Source organism: Schistocerca nitens, chromosome 5, assembly GCF_023898315.1.
Source record: "Schistocerca nitens isolate TAMUIC-IGC-003100 chromosome 5, iqSchNite1.1, whole genome shotgun sequence".
Lineage (NCBI taxonomy): Eukaryota > Metazoa > Arthropoda > Insecta > Orthoptera > Acrididae > Schistocerca > Schistocerca nitens.
Window position 1 is genome coordinate 683,746,093 of NC_064618.1, and position 13,127 is coordinate 683,759,219.

Below are 13,127 nucleotides of genomic sequence, written 5' to 3' on the forward strand. Positions count from 1 at the left end.
AATGGCACCCCGATTACGAAGCTGTTAGAAGGCGAGGAACGCTTTGATCCCGCCAAGAAACACAACGGATGGCATCCGTTAGATTTTATCAAAAATTGCGAGAGAATATTTCCTGAGCAACTGTCTGATCAGGAAAAGATAAACGTTGTAATTAGCGCCTTAGCCGGTGATGCTAAGCGCTGGGGAATAAATTTAAATACCGAACGAATGACGTTCGAAGAATTCAGGCAGAAATTTACGGAAGAATATTGGTCCGAACAAAAGCAGGACCACTTATGGCGGGAGTTCATCACGGCCAAACAGCATGATAACAGGGGCAGAAATTCTTTGAAAGATTTCTGCGAGCATTGGTACCGAAAATTGACACATTTAAGAGGCCGAAGGTCAGATTCAGAAATTATCTGGGAGTTATATAAAAAGCTTCCAGAAGATTCAAAGAGGTATGTAGGAAGCAATCATCGCAGCTTCCAAGCATTTCTCGAAAGAGTCGAAGACGAAGATCATTGGCGCGAAAGTCGTGCTAATTATCAAAACTTTGGTAACCGTAATAACCGAAACAATGACGAACGAAACGACGGCGATGGATTTCGCGTCAATGTAATACAGAGAGGAAGAGGCAGAGGAAGAGGCAGAGGAAATTATCCAGGTCGCGGTAGAGGGTATACCGCGCAAAGTAACAACGACGCGGGAAACTAATTTCCGCGAACGTTGCGAGCCAAACGGAAGCGGACAATACATACCGGCCCCGATTTGAAAAAAGATACCGGACCGACCGTAATGTAATGAGACAGGCTAGGGACAGGCACGGAACGCCGCGACGTGTTGTGGCGAAACAAGCGTCAGCTGCGAGCCAGAATGAGTCATTTCTGCCGCACAGAACGCTACATGTTAACAGGCGAGTGGAGCATCAGAGGGCAACGGCCCCGCCTAGCAGAACATCTGTTAGGAAAGAAGCCGCTGGAAATACGGCAGCAGTAGATACGAACATAGCCGTCAGAGCTAATGAAAATTTTACGAATGATAATTCCGTGGCAAAGGAAACGATAAAGGAAACTGTGAATACACAGAGAGGTGCAGTTAGCAGTGTTTGCAATAAAATTAAAGGCGAGGATGAATTAGCAGAAGTAACTGATTGGCGTGTGCAGATCGACGATCTGTACAAGGGCCTGAAGCAATGTGAGTGGGAGGATGTTAAGAAGGAATATGAGGCAAAGAAATTAGTTAATGGAAAGGGAGATAGTAGGGACGTCAATAAGGTGACGTGGCCCGAATTGGAAGAGGAGAGAATAAATAGCGCCGCGCAAAGTACGCGTGCCGCCAATAGGATGCAGATTAAGGGTAGGAAGGATTTGGAGGATGAAATCCTCAGCATTGACGAAGAAATAACTTCTGCTAACAGTCCGCCAATAGTACAAGCTGCTACCGAGAGGCACCGTGGAGAAGGGGCAGGTGATTACCTGAAAGTAATCAAAGTCCACGAGGATTACACCGAATATGAAGTCACAGTGGATGTGAATAAAGCTGAGGATGAGGCCGTATTGCCTAAGGAGGAGGTTGAGTTAAAATCCAAGCCTGACGACAATACAGAGGAGGAACTTAGTGCCTGTCTCAGAAAAGCTTTTATGTTAGAACCTGAAAGCGATCCGGAATGGTCGGATTCCGACGATAGTTCGGATGATGAAAGGTACGCAAATACGGACGAAAATGAATGTACTAACTCTCACTATTGTGCAAAAGTAGCGTACTTAAGTGAATCTGATGTTGAGGGAGAAAGTAGTGGTGATTCTAGTGAAGATGAATTTTTAGGTGTAGACGAAAGTAAATATACTTTTACTGAAAGAGGGTATGAGAAAATCAGTGAAAGTAAAGGAGGTGCAATTAATGTCGATATTGTACCTAACGATGACAACGTATCAAAACAAAATCCAGACGTTGAAACAGAACAGAGAAAGAAAGAACCACCAGACAACTCAGGGTGTATTTCGCAGAGGGTTCAGGTTATTAATAACTTTGAACTTCCGGAACCCAAGAAACCGCCAGATATATGTAAGGTGAATGTGAAAAGCATATCTTGGGACGATGTTATCGTCGACCCGGATTTGCTCAAGGAAGACCACGATAATGAAAAACATGCGACGGTTAGACAAGCTATAATACCAGTTGAAATTTATAACGTGAAATTGCAAGTACTTCTTGATACTGGGTCTCAGATAAGTGCAATTTCTCAGTCATTTTTCGAACACATTTGTGATAAGCCTGGGCTAGTAATTATGTCAGTGACAGGTGTAAAAATTGTTGGTGCAACTGGTAAGGCTAGTAAGCCGGTAAAGAACCAGATTTTGGTTGAATTTAGTATTAAAGGACAAAAATTTGAACACGATTTTTTGGTTGTGCCAGACTTGAGTGCTGAAATGATTTTGGGGATAGATTGGTTGGATAAAGAAAAGGTTATCATTGATTGTAGCCAGGGAGTGATCAAAATTAATAGTACATTTAGGAATGTGGAATTAAATTTTGAGGAAAGTGGGAAAGTGTTTGAGTCTGAGATCGATTCTTTGTTGTTGGAAATCGACCAAGGGAATGATGGGTTGACAAACAAGTACGAGGTGTACCATGTCCAGAGAATATTAAATGAGAGTGACGAGCAGGGGCATGAATTTAAGGGGATGGTGGAAAATTTAGAGGGAATATCTACCGAACAGAAAGCAGAATTGCTTGAAATTTTAGATAATAACAGCCCCGTATTTTCGGACAAACCTGGCCTAGTTAAGGATTTTGAATACCAGATTGAAACCATAGAGCATAAACCTTTTTTTTGTAAGACCGTTTTCGATACCCATATCAAAGAGGCAGGCTGTTCAAGTAGAAATAGATAAAATGATAGAGTGGGGGGTAATCGAATGAAGTAGCAGCGAGTATAATAGTCCCCTTATCATAGTGAACAAAAGGGATGGGGGAGTGAGAGTAGTTATCGACGCCAGGACTTTAAATAAAATTGTAAAGAAGGAAATTGACCGACCTGAAAATCTGGACGAAATGCTCCAAAAATTTTATAACGTGAAATATTTAACCAGTCTGGATATGACAGCCGGATATTGGCAAATCCCATTGAGTAAAAAATCCCGTAAATATACTGCTTTTCTATTTGCCGGGAAATGCTATCAGTATAAAGTAGTGCCGTTCGGGCTTAGCACATCTGTGGCAGTATTTATTAGGGCACTGGACTTTGTGTTGGGGAGAGAACTGAGTTCCCGGCTAACCATTTATGTAGACGATTTACTGATTGCTACAGAAACATGGCAAGAGCATTGCGAGTTATTGCGAAAAGTTTTTGTTGCTCTACAAGCAGGGGGCATGACACTTAAGTGGAAGAAATGTGAATTTGTAAAATCGGAAATAAAGTTTCTGGGACACATTATTACTACAAACGGCATTGGAAAAGATCCGGAAAAGTTAAGTGCAATATCAGGGTGTCCAGTTCCTAGAAATAGAAAACAATTGAAAGCCTTTTTAGGTTTATGTGGATACTATAGAAAATTCGTCAAAGGGCAAGTTTTTAATAGTCCTCATTTGAATAATCTACTTAAGAAAAATAGTGCTTTTGTGTGGACTGAAGGGTGTATGAAGGATTTCGAAAAATTAAAATACGAACTTTTGAGTGACAATATTTTGCATCACCCCATACTCTCGGAACCTTTCCATATGAGTACTGACAGCAGTGCGTATGGAATTGGTATAGAAATTTTCCAAGAAATCTGTAATGGCGAAGAAATCGAACACAGGACTATCGCGTTTGCAAGTAGAACTCTAACAAAATACGAGAGAAACTACACAATTTCGGAAAAGGAAGCTTTAGCCATTATATGGGGGCTAAAGAAATTTAGAAATTATCTGTGGGGCCATAAGCTCGTCATACATACTGACCACAAAGCTTTAACTTTTCTTAAAGATTGCCGTTTACTAAATGGTAGACTAACTCGTTGGGCGTTATACCTACAACAATTTGATTACGAAATTTATTATGTCAAAGGTACTGAGAATTATGTGGCAGATGCTTTATCTCGATTGCCTAATGGTATGAGTGAAGTGCCAAATGAAAATGGGGAAGAGGGTACTTTTCAGATAAGGTATATGAATGAGGTTTCAGGAAAGAGGAAAATTGAGCAGATATGTAAAAATATGAGATACCATCAGAATGAGGATTCAACCTGGAAATCAGTGAAGGTAAAATTTGACAGTGTGCAGTATCCTCAAATTAAGAAATATTACGAAATCTTTAAAGGCGTTTTATATAGGAGGAAAGATTTAGTTACTGAGGAATGGAGAGTATGTTGGCCAAATCAGTTTGATACCGAGGTCATAGACTATTTTCATTTAGCATTGGGGCATAGTGGGCCAAAGAAGTGTTTGGATAAATTGAATAATGTAGTAGTGATTGTTGGTAGTGTTAGTAAGAAGGTAAAGGAACGAATTAAGTCATGCGATGTATGTCAAAAGGCCAAAGTGCCGAACAAAACTAGTAGGGGACTAATGCAAAGTACGTTGCCTGAAGATACCCTAGACTTATTATCGGTGGATTTATATGGTCCCCTCCCAAAGACTTCGGGAAATTGTGCATATATTTTGGTGATTTTGGAAGTATTTTCAAAATTTGTGAAATTATACTCCTTGAAAAAAGCGACAGCAAAAGCTGTATTTAGTAGGATGGTCGAATACTTCAGGACCATCGGGAAACCCAAAGCAGTACTATCTGACAATGGACCCCAGTTCATATACAAAATTTGGAAGGAGGGAATGGAGAAAGTTGGTGTGGAGGTTAAATATATTGCCGCCTACCATCCTGCAAGCAACCCGGTTGAAAGGTACATGCGAGAAATCGGGAGATTGTGTAGAACATACAGCAGTCACAATCATAGAGCCTGGGGCAGATTTATATCGGATTTTGAGAATGTCATGAATACATTACATCATGAAACTACAGGATTTCCTCCGGAAGAAATTTTGTTAGACAGAAGTAGTAAAAGTTTAATTGAAGAAAAACTAGAGTTTCCACCTTGTACAAGTTTGGGGTTGGATCAAAAGAAAGAATTGGTGATAAAAAGGGCAAAGCAAAAAGCTGAAGCTAGATCTAAAAGACACAATAAAAATTTAAAAGTTTCAAAATTTAAAATTGGAGATTATGTTCTTTTAAAAACCCACGAAAAGTCTAGTGAACTAAACCATGAAATTTCAAAATTTAAATATATTTATAATGGACCATATATAATACAGAATGTTCCACACGACAATGCTTACTACCTGATCTACCCAAAATCCAAAAGACCTTTAGGTGTAAGAAATATTGTGGACCTGAAACTGTATGTTCCTAGAAATGAGTGAAATAAGAATAATCAGAAAACGACTGGCAATAAATGTGCTGTATCTTATGCTGAACCCAAGTTATTCTAAAAGTAACTAATCTTTGTAAATGTCTGTATACCCTTGAAAGTATGCTAATGTAGTTATGTAAGTTTCAGATTACCACTTGTACCGTAACTGTAAAAATGTATGGAGAAAGGATAAAGGCTATAAGCCAGATAAAAGATGGGCCTGTCAAAAAGGAAAATGGGCAGTGTATGAATCATGATATGAAGGACTGCCAAATACTAATGAGGGCAGATAAATAGTCGATGGAAAATTGTAAATATGATCCAGAAGAAGTGACAATATGAAGTGAAAAGGACTGCCCAAATCCGCATAATAGGCAGCAAATAGGTGTATTTAAATTTTTTCAATATGTGTGTGTGTACTTTGTTTAGCAAGTAAGGAAATGGACTGCTATTCAAAACAAGCAGCGACAAATTATTTTATAGTGTGTACAAAATATGCAATTGTTTTGTAATTAAATGTTTGTATTCCATAATTTTAAATTATTTCTTTGATAAATTTAGGAAAAATAATTAAATTACTATTTTAGTAATGTTATGATGATAAGTTGGACTGTGCAAAAGGCACTTGAGTAAATGACAAGTAAATGTTTTTGGAATGTTAAAAAAAAATATAGACCTATATAATGTGAGTGAAAGGAAGTAGGTGGTATAAACTTTTGGACATTTACGTAAAAGGATTCAGAACAACTGTATAAATGTAATATTTAGTGTTCCCATTAAATTTACACGTTGTGAAAATTACTGGAAACAGGGGCATGTGTAACGACAACTGTATCTATAATAATTTTTTTCTTTTATGAATTTAGATAAGTTAATGTTGGCAGGGTTTTGAACTTCTTTTTCGGCTCGTATAGTGATGTTAAAGAAACTGCGAGTAACTTTTGTAATGAATATTATTATTTATGTTAGATTTCAGAGAATGTGATAATCAAAAGAAAGTGTAATTAATGTTAAAAATATTGTAAAATGTGGAAATTGTAATTTAAACACTTGGTCCATACGTAGGTAATGCATTAGAATATGTGTAATAGAAAACCTGTGGTGAATACCCTACCTGTAGGGGAGCGGGAAAAGGTGGAGGCAGGCGAGCGCGGGAAAACGCACACTGGGCGCGGTCCGGCGCAACGGGCACAGTCAGTCAGTCGGAGGCGAGAGTCAGTAAGAGTCGGAGTGGTAAATTGATCTGAGGAACAAGTACTGTACCGAAGAGGCTACCTAGGAAAAGTGAATTACATTGAGCCTCGGGTACACCGATTCCGACGACTACCTGGCATGGCTATATTCTGAGGCACAATATTGGAAAGATTACGACGCTAAGAAGATGGAAAGTGCCTATGTAGCGTGAGCCTTAGCCGCGCTTGTATGTGTGCCGTGCTGCCCGCTATCTCGCTGCCCGCCAACCGCCGCACCGACTTGCACAGGTCAAACCTTTATTTCATCTTTAGAAGTGTAAATGTGTGGACCAGTGTCGAAACTGTTTCTAATTGTGTAATAATAACGTGAATTTTACCAGAATTGCTTTAGCCATGACTTATCCTGATCACTGACCTAGACAGGATCCTTACCTCGTATTGTGCAACCCGAGTATCCTGAACTGAAAGTTTATAATTAGTGCAAATGAGAATTATCAGTAATCGAACTTTTGCTATAAAGAAATGCAATAGTTCTGTGAACTATTGCAAATGTTGGTAGAAGTATAAATAAACTGAAAGATAGTCTTTTGAATTGAGTTATCGAGGCTATTTAATTAACTTGAGACAGAACTAATGACAGTTAAATTATTCAGAAGTAAAACAAAAGATTAGTTATCCATAGATTGATAATTTTGAGTGTTAATTTGCCTTCAGTACTTTACAGTTTCAGTATAACGACCATAACAGTTTCAGGGCCCCCCCCCCCTTTTTCTTGTTCATTCTTTCAAACCTTGAAATGTGTTGATCAGATTTGAGCAGTAAAGCTAAATTCTATGTTAATCCTAAGTGTATTAGTGTTGTTTTCCAATTTTAATAGTGACATTGTATGTGGGCTTCAAACTGGGTATCCTAGGGCAATCTATGCCCGATTTCAGTCTGATCTATATACAAAAATGCAATTTGTAGTAATCATTGCAGTGTGGTGTTGTGTGAATTTAGCTCGTCCAAATTAGTACAACAAGAGAAAGCTTTAGTTCAGTGGATTTTTCCGGTTCCAAACTTTGCCATATAACGCATCATTACTACAGGTTACTATGCTTGTACATGCACCCAATTGTACAAGGAAAAACTCACTCATTGCCTAAGTAGGCTGGCGACCGAATTATTAATTAACGGTAGCATCTACTGTGTGTACTTCTTGTCTATGCGAACGCGCAATTGTGCTTCACATATGTTTGACGCCTCACTGTAGTTATTTACTGATTACAAGTCCGATCTTGCTTCTATTAGGTACACGCGGTCAATATATGTACTAAAATCCTTGTTTATAAGGTGAAGCCCGTGAACTTATTACAGTACAGGCTTTATATAGCTAACGTACGTCCGTTAAAGGGCGGTAGCGTTACAGACTGGAAGGATAACCGGGAACTCTGCAAATCTTGGACGTAGGTGAGAGGAACGAAGAAACGGCACCTCGGGAACCACGCAGGCTGGTTTATTTCCGAGGATATTTACTCAGAAGCATACCGTTGTACGAGTATAGGTTTTTCCTCGCAAACTTTCCGCGCTGGACAACAAAAGACTAAAATAAGGTTGGTTGACTTTCAGAAGAATCTGTGGAGAGGGGGAATATTCCGCTGTTTCGGGAATATTATTAGTTTTCGGAGGTACGAGGGTGGGGAGCCGACCATTGCTGGGAAGCCAGTGCTGGAGAGACGAGGTCTTCCGTTGTGAGCGCCCGTGTGTGACGGTCGCTCGGTATCAGCTTTGTTGGTACAGACGGACTTGCTGTCTTTGCTCTCACGAGAGTTTGTAGTTAGAACAGTTAGGCACTGTACTGTTGCGAACCTATACGATTCTGGACTTCACCTCCAGGTTGGAAGTCGTCGTTGAGTACGCAGCGTTCAGTAATTGAGAGCACTTCTTCTGCCTATACTTACGTTGAGACGTTATCTGAACTCCGTCCTTGTGGCTGGGAGTTTGCGTTTCTCGCCTGTAGAACACAGAGAGGAGAAGACAGTATTAGAGTATATTAGTCAGATGACCGCATTCTGCCGTCCTAGTGTTATTTGTGGCTGGAGTTCTTCCATCGTCGCAGACGAGTACGAGAACCATCACTTCGACGCACTGGACGCAGTACATACGGTGGTATCGCAAATTGCTGCGACTTATTAGGGCTATAAACCTAAACAGCTGTGATCACGTTAGTTTATTTCCACTGACGTTCCACACTGCCGTAGATCATCTTTGAAAGTAGTGTCTTCTAGTGTTTGGAACGTAGATGATGTCAGTCATTTCGCGTTACTGATATCAGACCGCGCAGTCATAATAAGGCGCAGGGTTGGGCAATTGATGAATAATTTTACTTTGGAAATGTCGACAATTGTACTTAAAGGGTTGATTTTAGTCTATAATAAATATATATTGAACAACAACGTTTATCATTTAGTATTATTAGTTGGCTTCATCATTCATTTATGTTTAGATTGTAAAGAGCATTAAGAGATCCTACGATCTGCTTCAGGGGGTGGTCAGACAGGGCCAAATCATCATTTTAGCGTTTATTATTTTCCGTTGCGCACATTCATTTTTACACCCACCTGGAGTAGCTTCTTGGACAGTGAAGTGTAGTGCGCGAGACAAATTACGTGACTAATTCCTCCGAACATTATTAGGATACGTTTACTGGCGGACCCGAATTAATTCTCTGTACAGTAGAACCATTAAAACGACTCTAAATAAAGATCACCAGAGTCGCTTTGACTCGCGAGACATGGTTTAACATATAGCACTCCGTCTTCAGGCCACAAGTGGCCCATCGGGACCATCCGACCGCCGTGTCATCCTCGGTCGAGGATGCGGATAGGAGGGGCGTGTGGTCAGCACACCGCTCTCCCGGTCGTTACGATGGTTTTCTTTGACCGGAGCCGCTACTATTCGGTCGAGTAGCTCCTCAATTGGCATCACGAGGCTGAGTGCACCCCGAAAAATGGCAACTGCGCATGGCGGCTGGATGGTCACCCATCCAAGTGCCGGCCACGCCCGACAGCGCTTAACTTCGGTGATCGCACGGGAACCGGTGTATCCACTGTGGCAAGGCCGTTGCCGGTTTATCATATAACTACACCAAAAATGTGCACTGTAGCTATCCAAATAAAGGTTGGTTATAATTGAACTTTCGCTACTTGAGCCTTTTTGTAGAAATGACATTCAGACTATGCGCTGCAGGATTTGCGTTGATGGTACTGTTAATGCCAAGACTTGCCGTTATGCACCAGTACCGGTACGGCGGTGTAGGCTTGAAACACAAGCATAAGTGTGCATTACGTTTGCCGACGGTCAACACAGGCCTGGGAAAGGTGAGCAGGTCTTCACTAGTAAAGCTGTTTTATCAAAACAACAACGTTAGTGCTGTCGCTCTTCACGAGTATCGACACATTAAAGAAATACGGAAAAGTCCGCATTCCGCACCGGAGTTTAAGAACGTGATTCGGAAGTTCGAATTAACTGGCGATATGGGAACTGCCCCTGAGAGAGGCCGACGACCAATTGTTCCACGTATTGTTGAAGAAGTTGTAGTTGCCATGACTGAGAATGCTGGACTCAGTGTTCAGTCTTCAAGCAGTACACGAGCTATGCCACTACAGCTGAACATTCCACGGTCCACCTTTCGGAAAGTGCTGCGAACCATTGTGAAATGATATCCGCTAGCCGGCCGCTGTGGCCGAGTGGTTCTAGGCGCTTCGGTCTGGAACCACGCAGCTGCCCCAGTCGCAGCTTCGAATCCTGCCTCGGGCATGGATGTGTGTGATGTCCTTAGGCTAGTTAGGTTTAAGTAAGTTTTAGGGGACTGCTGATCTCAGATGTTTAGTCCCATAGTGCTTAGAGCCATTTGAACCATTTTGATATCCGCTTATGGTGCTTATGGTCATGCTTATATGGTCAGCACACTGAGCAACTTTTGTAGCCTGGAACGTAACCATGGTAAGCAATTAACAACTGTTACCTTCTACTGTGGAAGTAAAAATAACCTTTCAATAATTTATTCGTTATTTCTCTTCTACATGTCCTTACAAATGCTCTCACGAAATTTCATTGGCTCAATGCTGGTATTCTTCGGCCTAGAAGTATAACTTAATCTTGGAGACAACGCAGGATATGAGTTGCTTCGCAGATGACGCAGAATTAGTCTACTTAATTCACTTGATACATTTCTTGTGGGCACTTTCAAGTAGCGAAAGTTTTATGGTAACCACGCTGATATGTCTGAAGAAAACAAATACCGACAGCCGTAATTTCATTAATTATTTTATTTGACTAACAGCTTCGCTGCCTCATTGGTACCCTCTTCACGCTCCTATACACATAGCTAGATAGGTCGTCTAAACTTATGTGCTATTTAGGGATCAGTAATTTCAGCTGGCCTTGGTACATTTCTAAAACTTTTCTGTAGGCGTGAACTCTCCACATCTTGTAAGTAGGCTGTTTAGGTTTTTATGTTGGTAACGCCACGTAGCGCTCTGTATGAAAATCACTGACTGTGCTGTGTGCAGTCTGAGGCTGGTCGGCATTGTTGCAATATTTGCTATTGTAGTGTTGGGCAGTTGGATGTGAACAGCGTGTAGCGTTGCGCAGTTGGAGGCGAGCCGCCAGCAGTGGTAGATGTGGGGAGAGAGATGGCGGAGTTTTGAGAGCGGATGATCTGGACCTGTGTCCATCAGAGACAGTAAATTTGTAATACTGGATGTCATGAACTGACATATATATTATGACTTTTGAACACTATTGAGGTAAATATATTGTTTGTTCTCTATCAAAATCTTTCATTTTCTAACTATGCCTATCAGTAGTTAGTGCCTTCAGTAGTTAGCATCTTTTATTTAGCTGGCAGTATTGGCGCTAGCTGTATTGCAGTAATTCGAGTAAAGAAGATTTTTGTGAGGTAAGTGATTCATGAAAGGTATAGGTTATTGTTAGTCAGGGCCATTCTTTTGTAGGGATTTTTGAAAGTCAGATTGCGTTGCGCTAAAAATATTGTTTGTCAGTTTAGTGTTGATCAGAATAAGTAAAGAGAGAAATGTCTGAGTACGTTCAGTTTTGCTCAGCTGTTTGAAAATTAAATAATGTAAGCAGTTTATCAGCACAGTAATTCATTAATTTTTCTAAGGGGATGTTTCAACCTCTAATGACAACTGTTGTCGTTTGAGATGTGGAGAGTTAGATGCATGGAAAGCCCACGTCGACAGCCAAGTTTCAGAAATATACGGAAGCCAGTTGAAACTGGCGATCCCTATAATAGCACAGAAGTTTAGATGGCTTGTCTAGCTACGCGTATAGGGGTCTGAAGATGGTGTCAATGACACACTGAAGCTGGTAGTCAAATAACATAATTAATAATATTACGACTGTCGTTATTTATTTTCTTGAAGTCTTTGATCAGCTGCAGTCTCATTCCATTTACACAATATGCCACTATAGATATCCAGACAAATTCCTAAAGTCTCACAACTGCACTGGTATTTACATAACTCTAGCAGTCAATGCACCACATCCAACAGGATTAAAAAAACAACAGAAAGAAACAACGCCGAAAATCTCCACATAAATCTAACAGGATTGCAGTTTAATGTAAGTACGGATTAAAGCGACACAAAAACGTCACACTTATTGGCTTCAGTTAAATCTCGCCAAGTCTGTAACTTTTAGTAAAGACCCAGCTAAATAATGGCTCCACGTTCTGACGTGATACCTCTTTCTACAGAGCACCTGTACGCTCATTAAACAGCCACGCTGGCGTAGAAAACTGGAAAGTGACAGGAAAATTCGACAACTATGCAAAGAAATTACCTTTTGATACTTTTAGTCATTACAAACTTGAATCATATCATTGTTGGTGAAAAGTAAAACGATTCTAATTACTTCACCAGCTGACTGTAATTCCCACTACTGTATGTACATAGATTAAGACAGTTTAATGAAAGTTTACGGAGCATGAAACTAATTGATGTACTCCACAATAGATACGATTGCAGTTGACAAGTAACGGGAAACCGCTGTTCTCCTCACAGTTTACTTCAAATTCTGATTGCCAGAGTGCACTATACTTTCTCATGTACATAGTATCGCAGTACCCAAACATGGCACAAGAATCACTAACTCAGTAAATAAACTAGTTGCAACATACCCCTTAGTCAAATCAGTACCCAAAATTGAACGAACGCACCTGTAAAATCCTCTGATAGCTAATGGTCAGTCTAAAGCACAGAAACATCTACAATAATTCTAACAAAACGATATATACACTGAAGCACATAACTACATAAAAATATAAATATTATAAGCAGTTCTCTATCGGTGATTGCTGTTTGTAAACTGGTAGCTGCAGGACGTAGATGAGTGGTCGGGGAACTTAAAACCTGTATGCAGGGTGTTACAAAAAGGTACGACCAAACTTTCAGGAAACATTCCTCACACACAAAGAAAGAAAATATGTTATGTGGACATGTGCCCGGAAACGATTACTTTCCATGATAGAGCTCATTTTATTACTTCTCTTCAAATCACA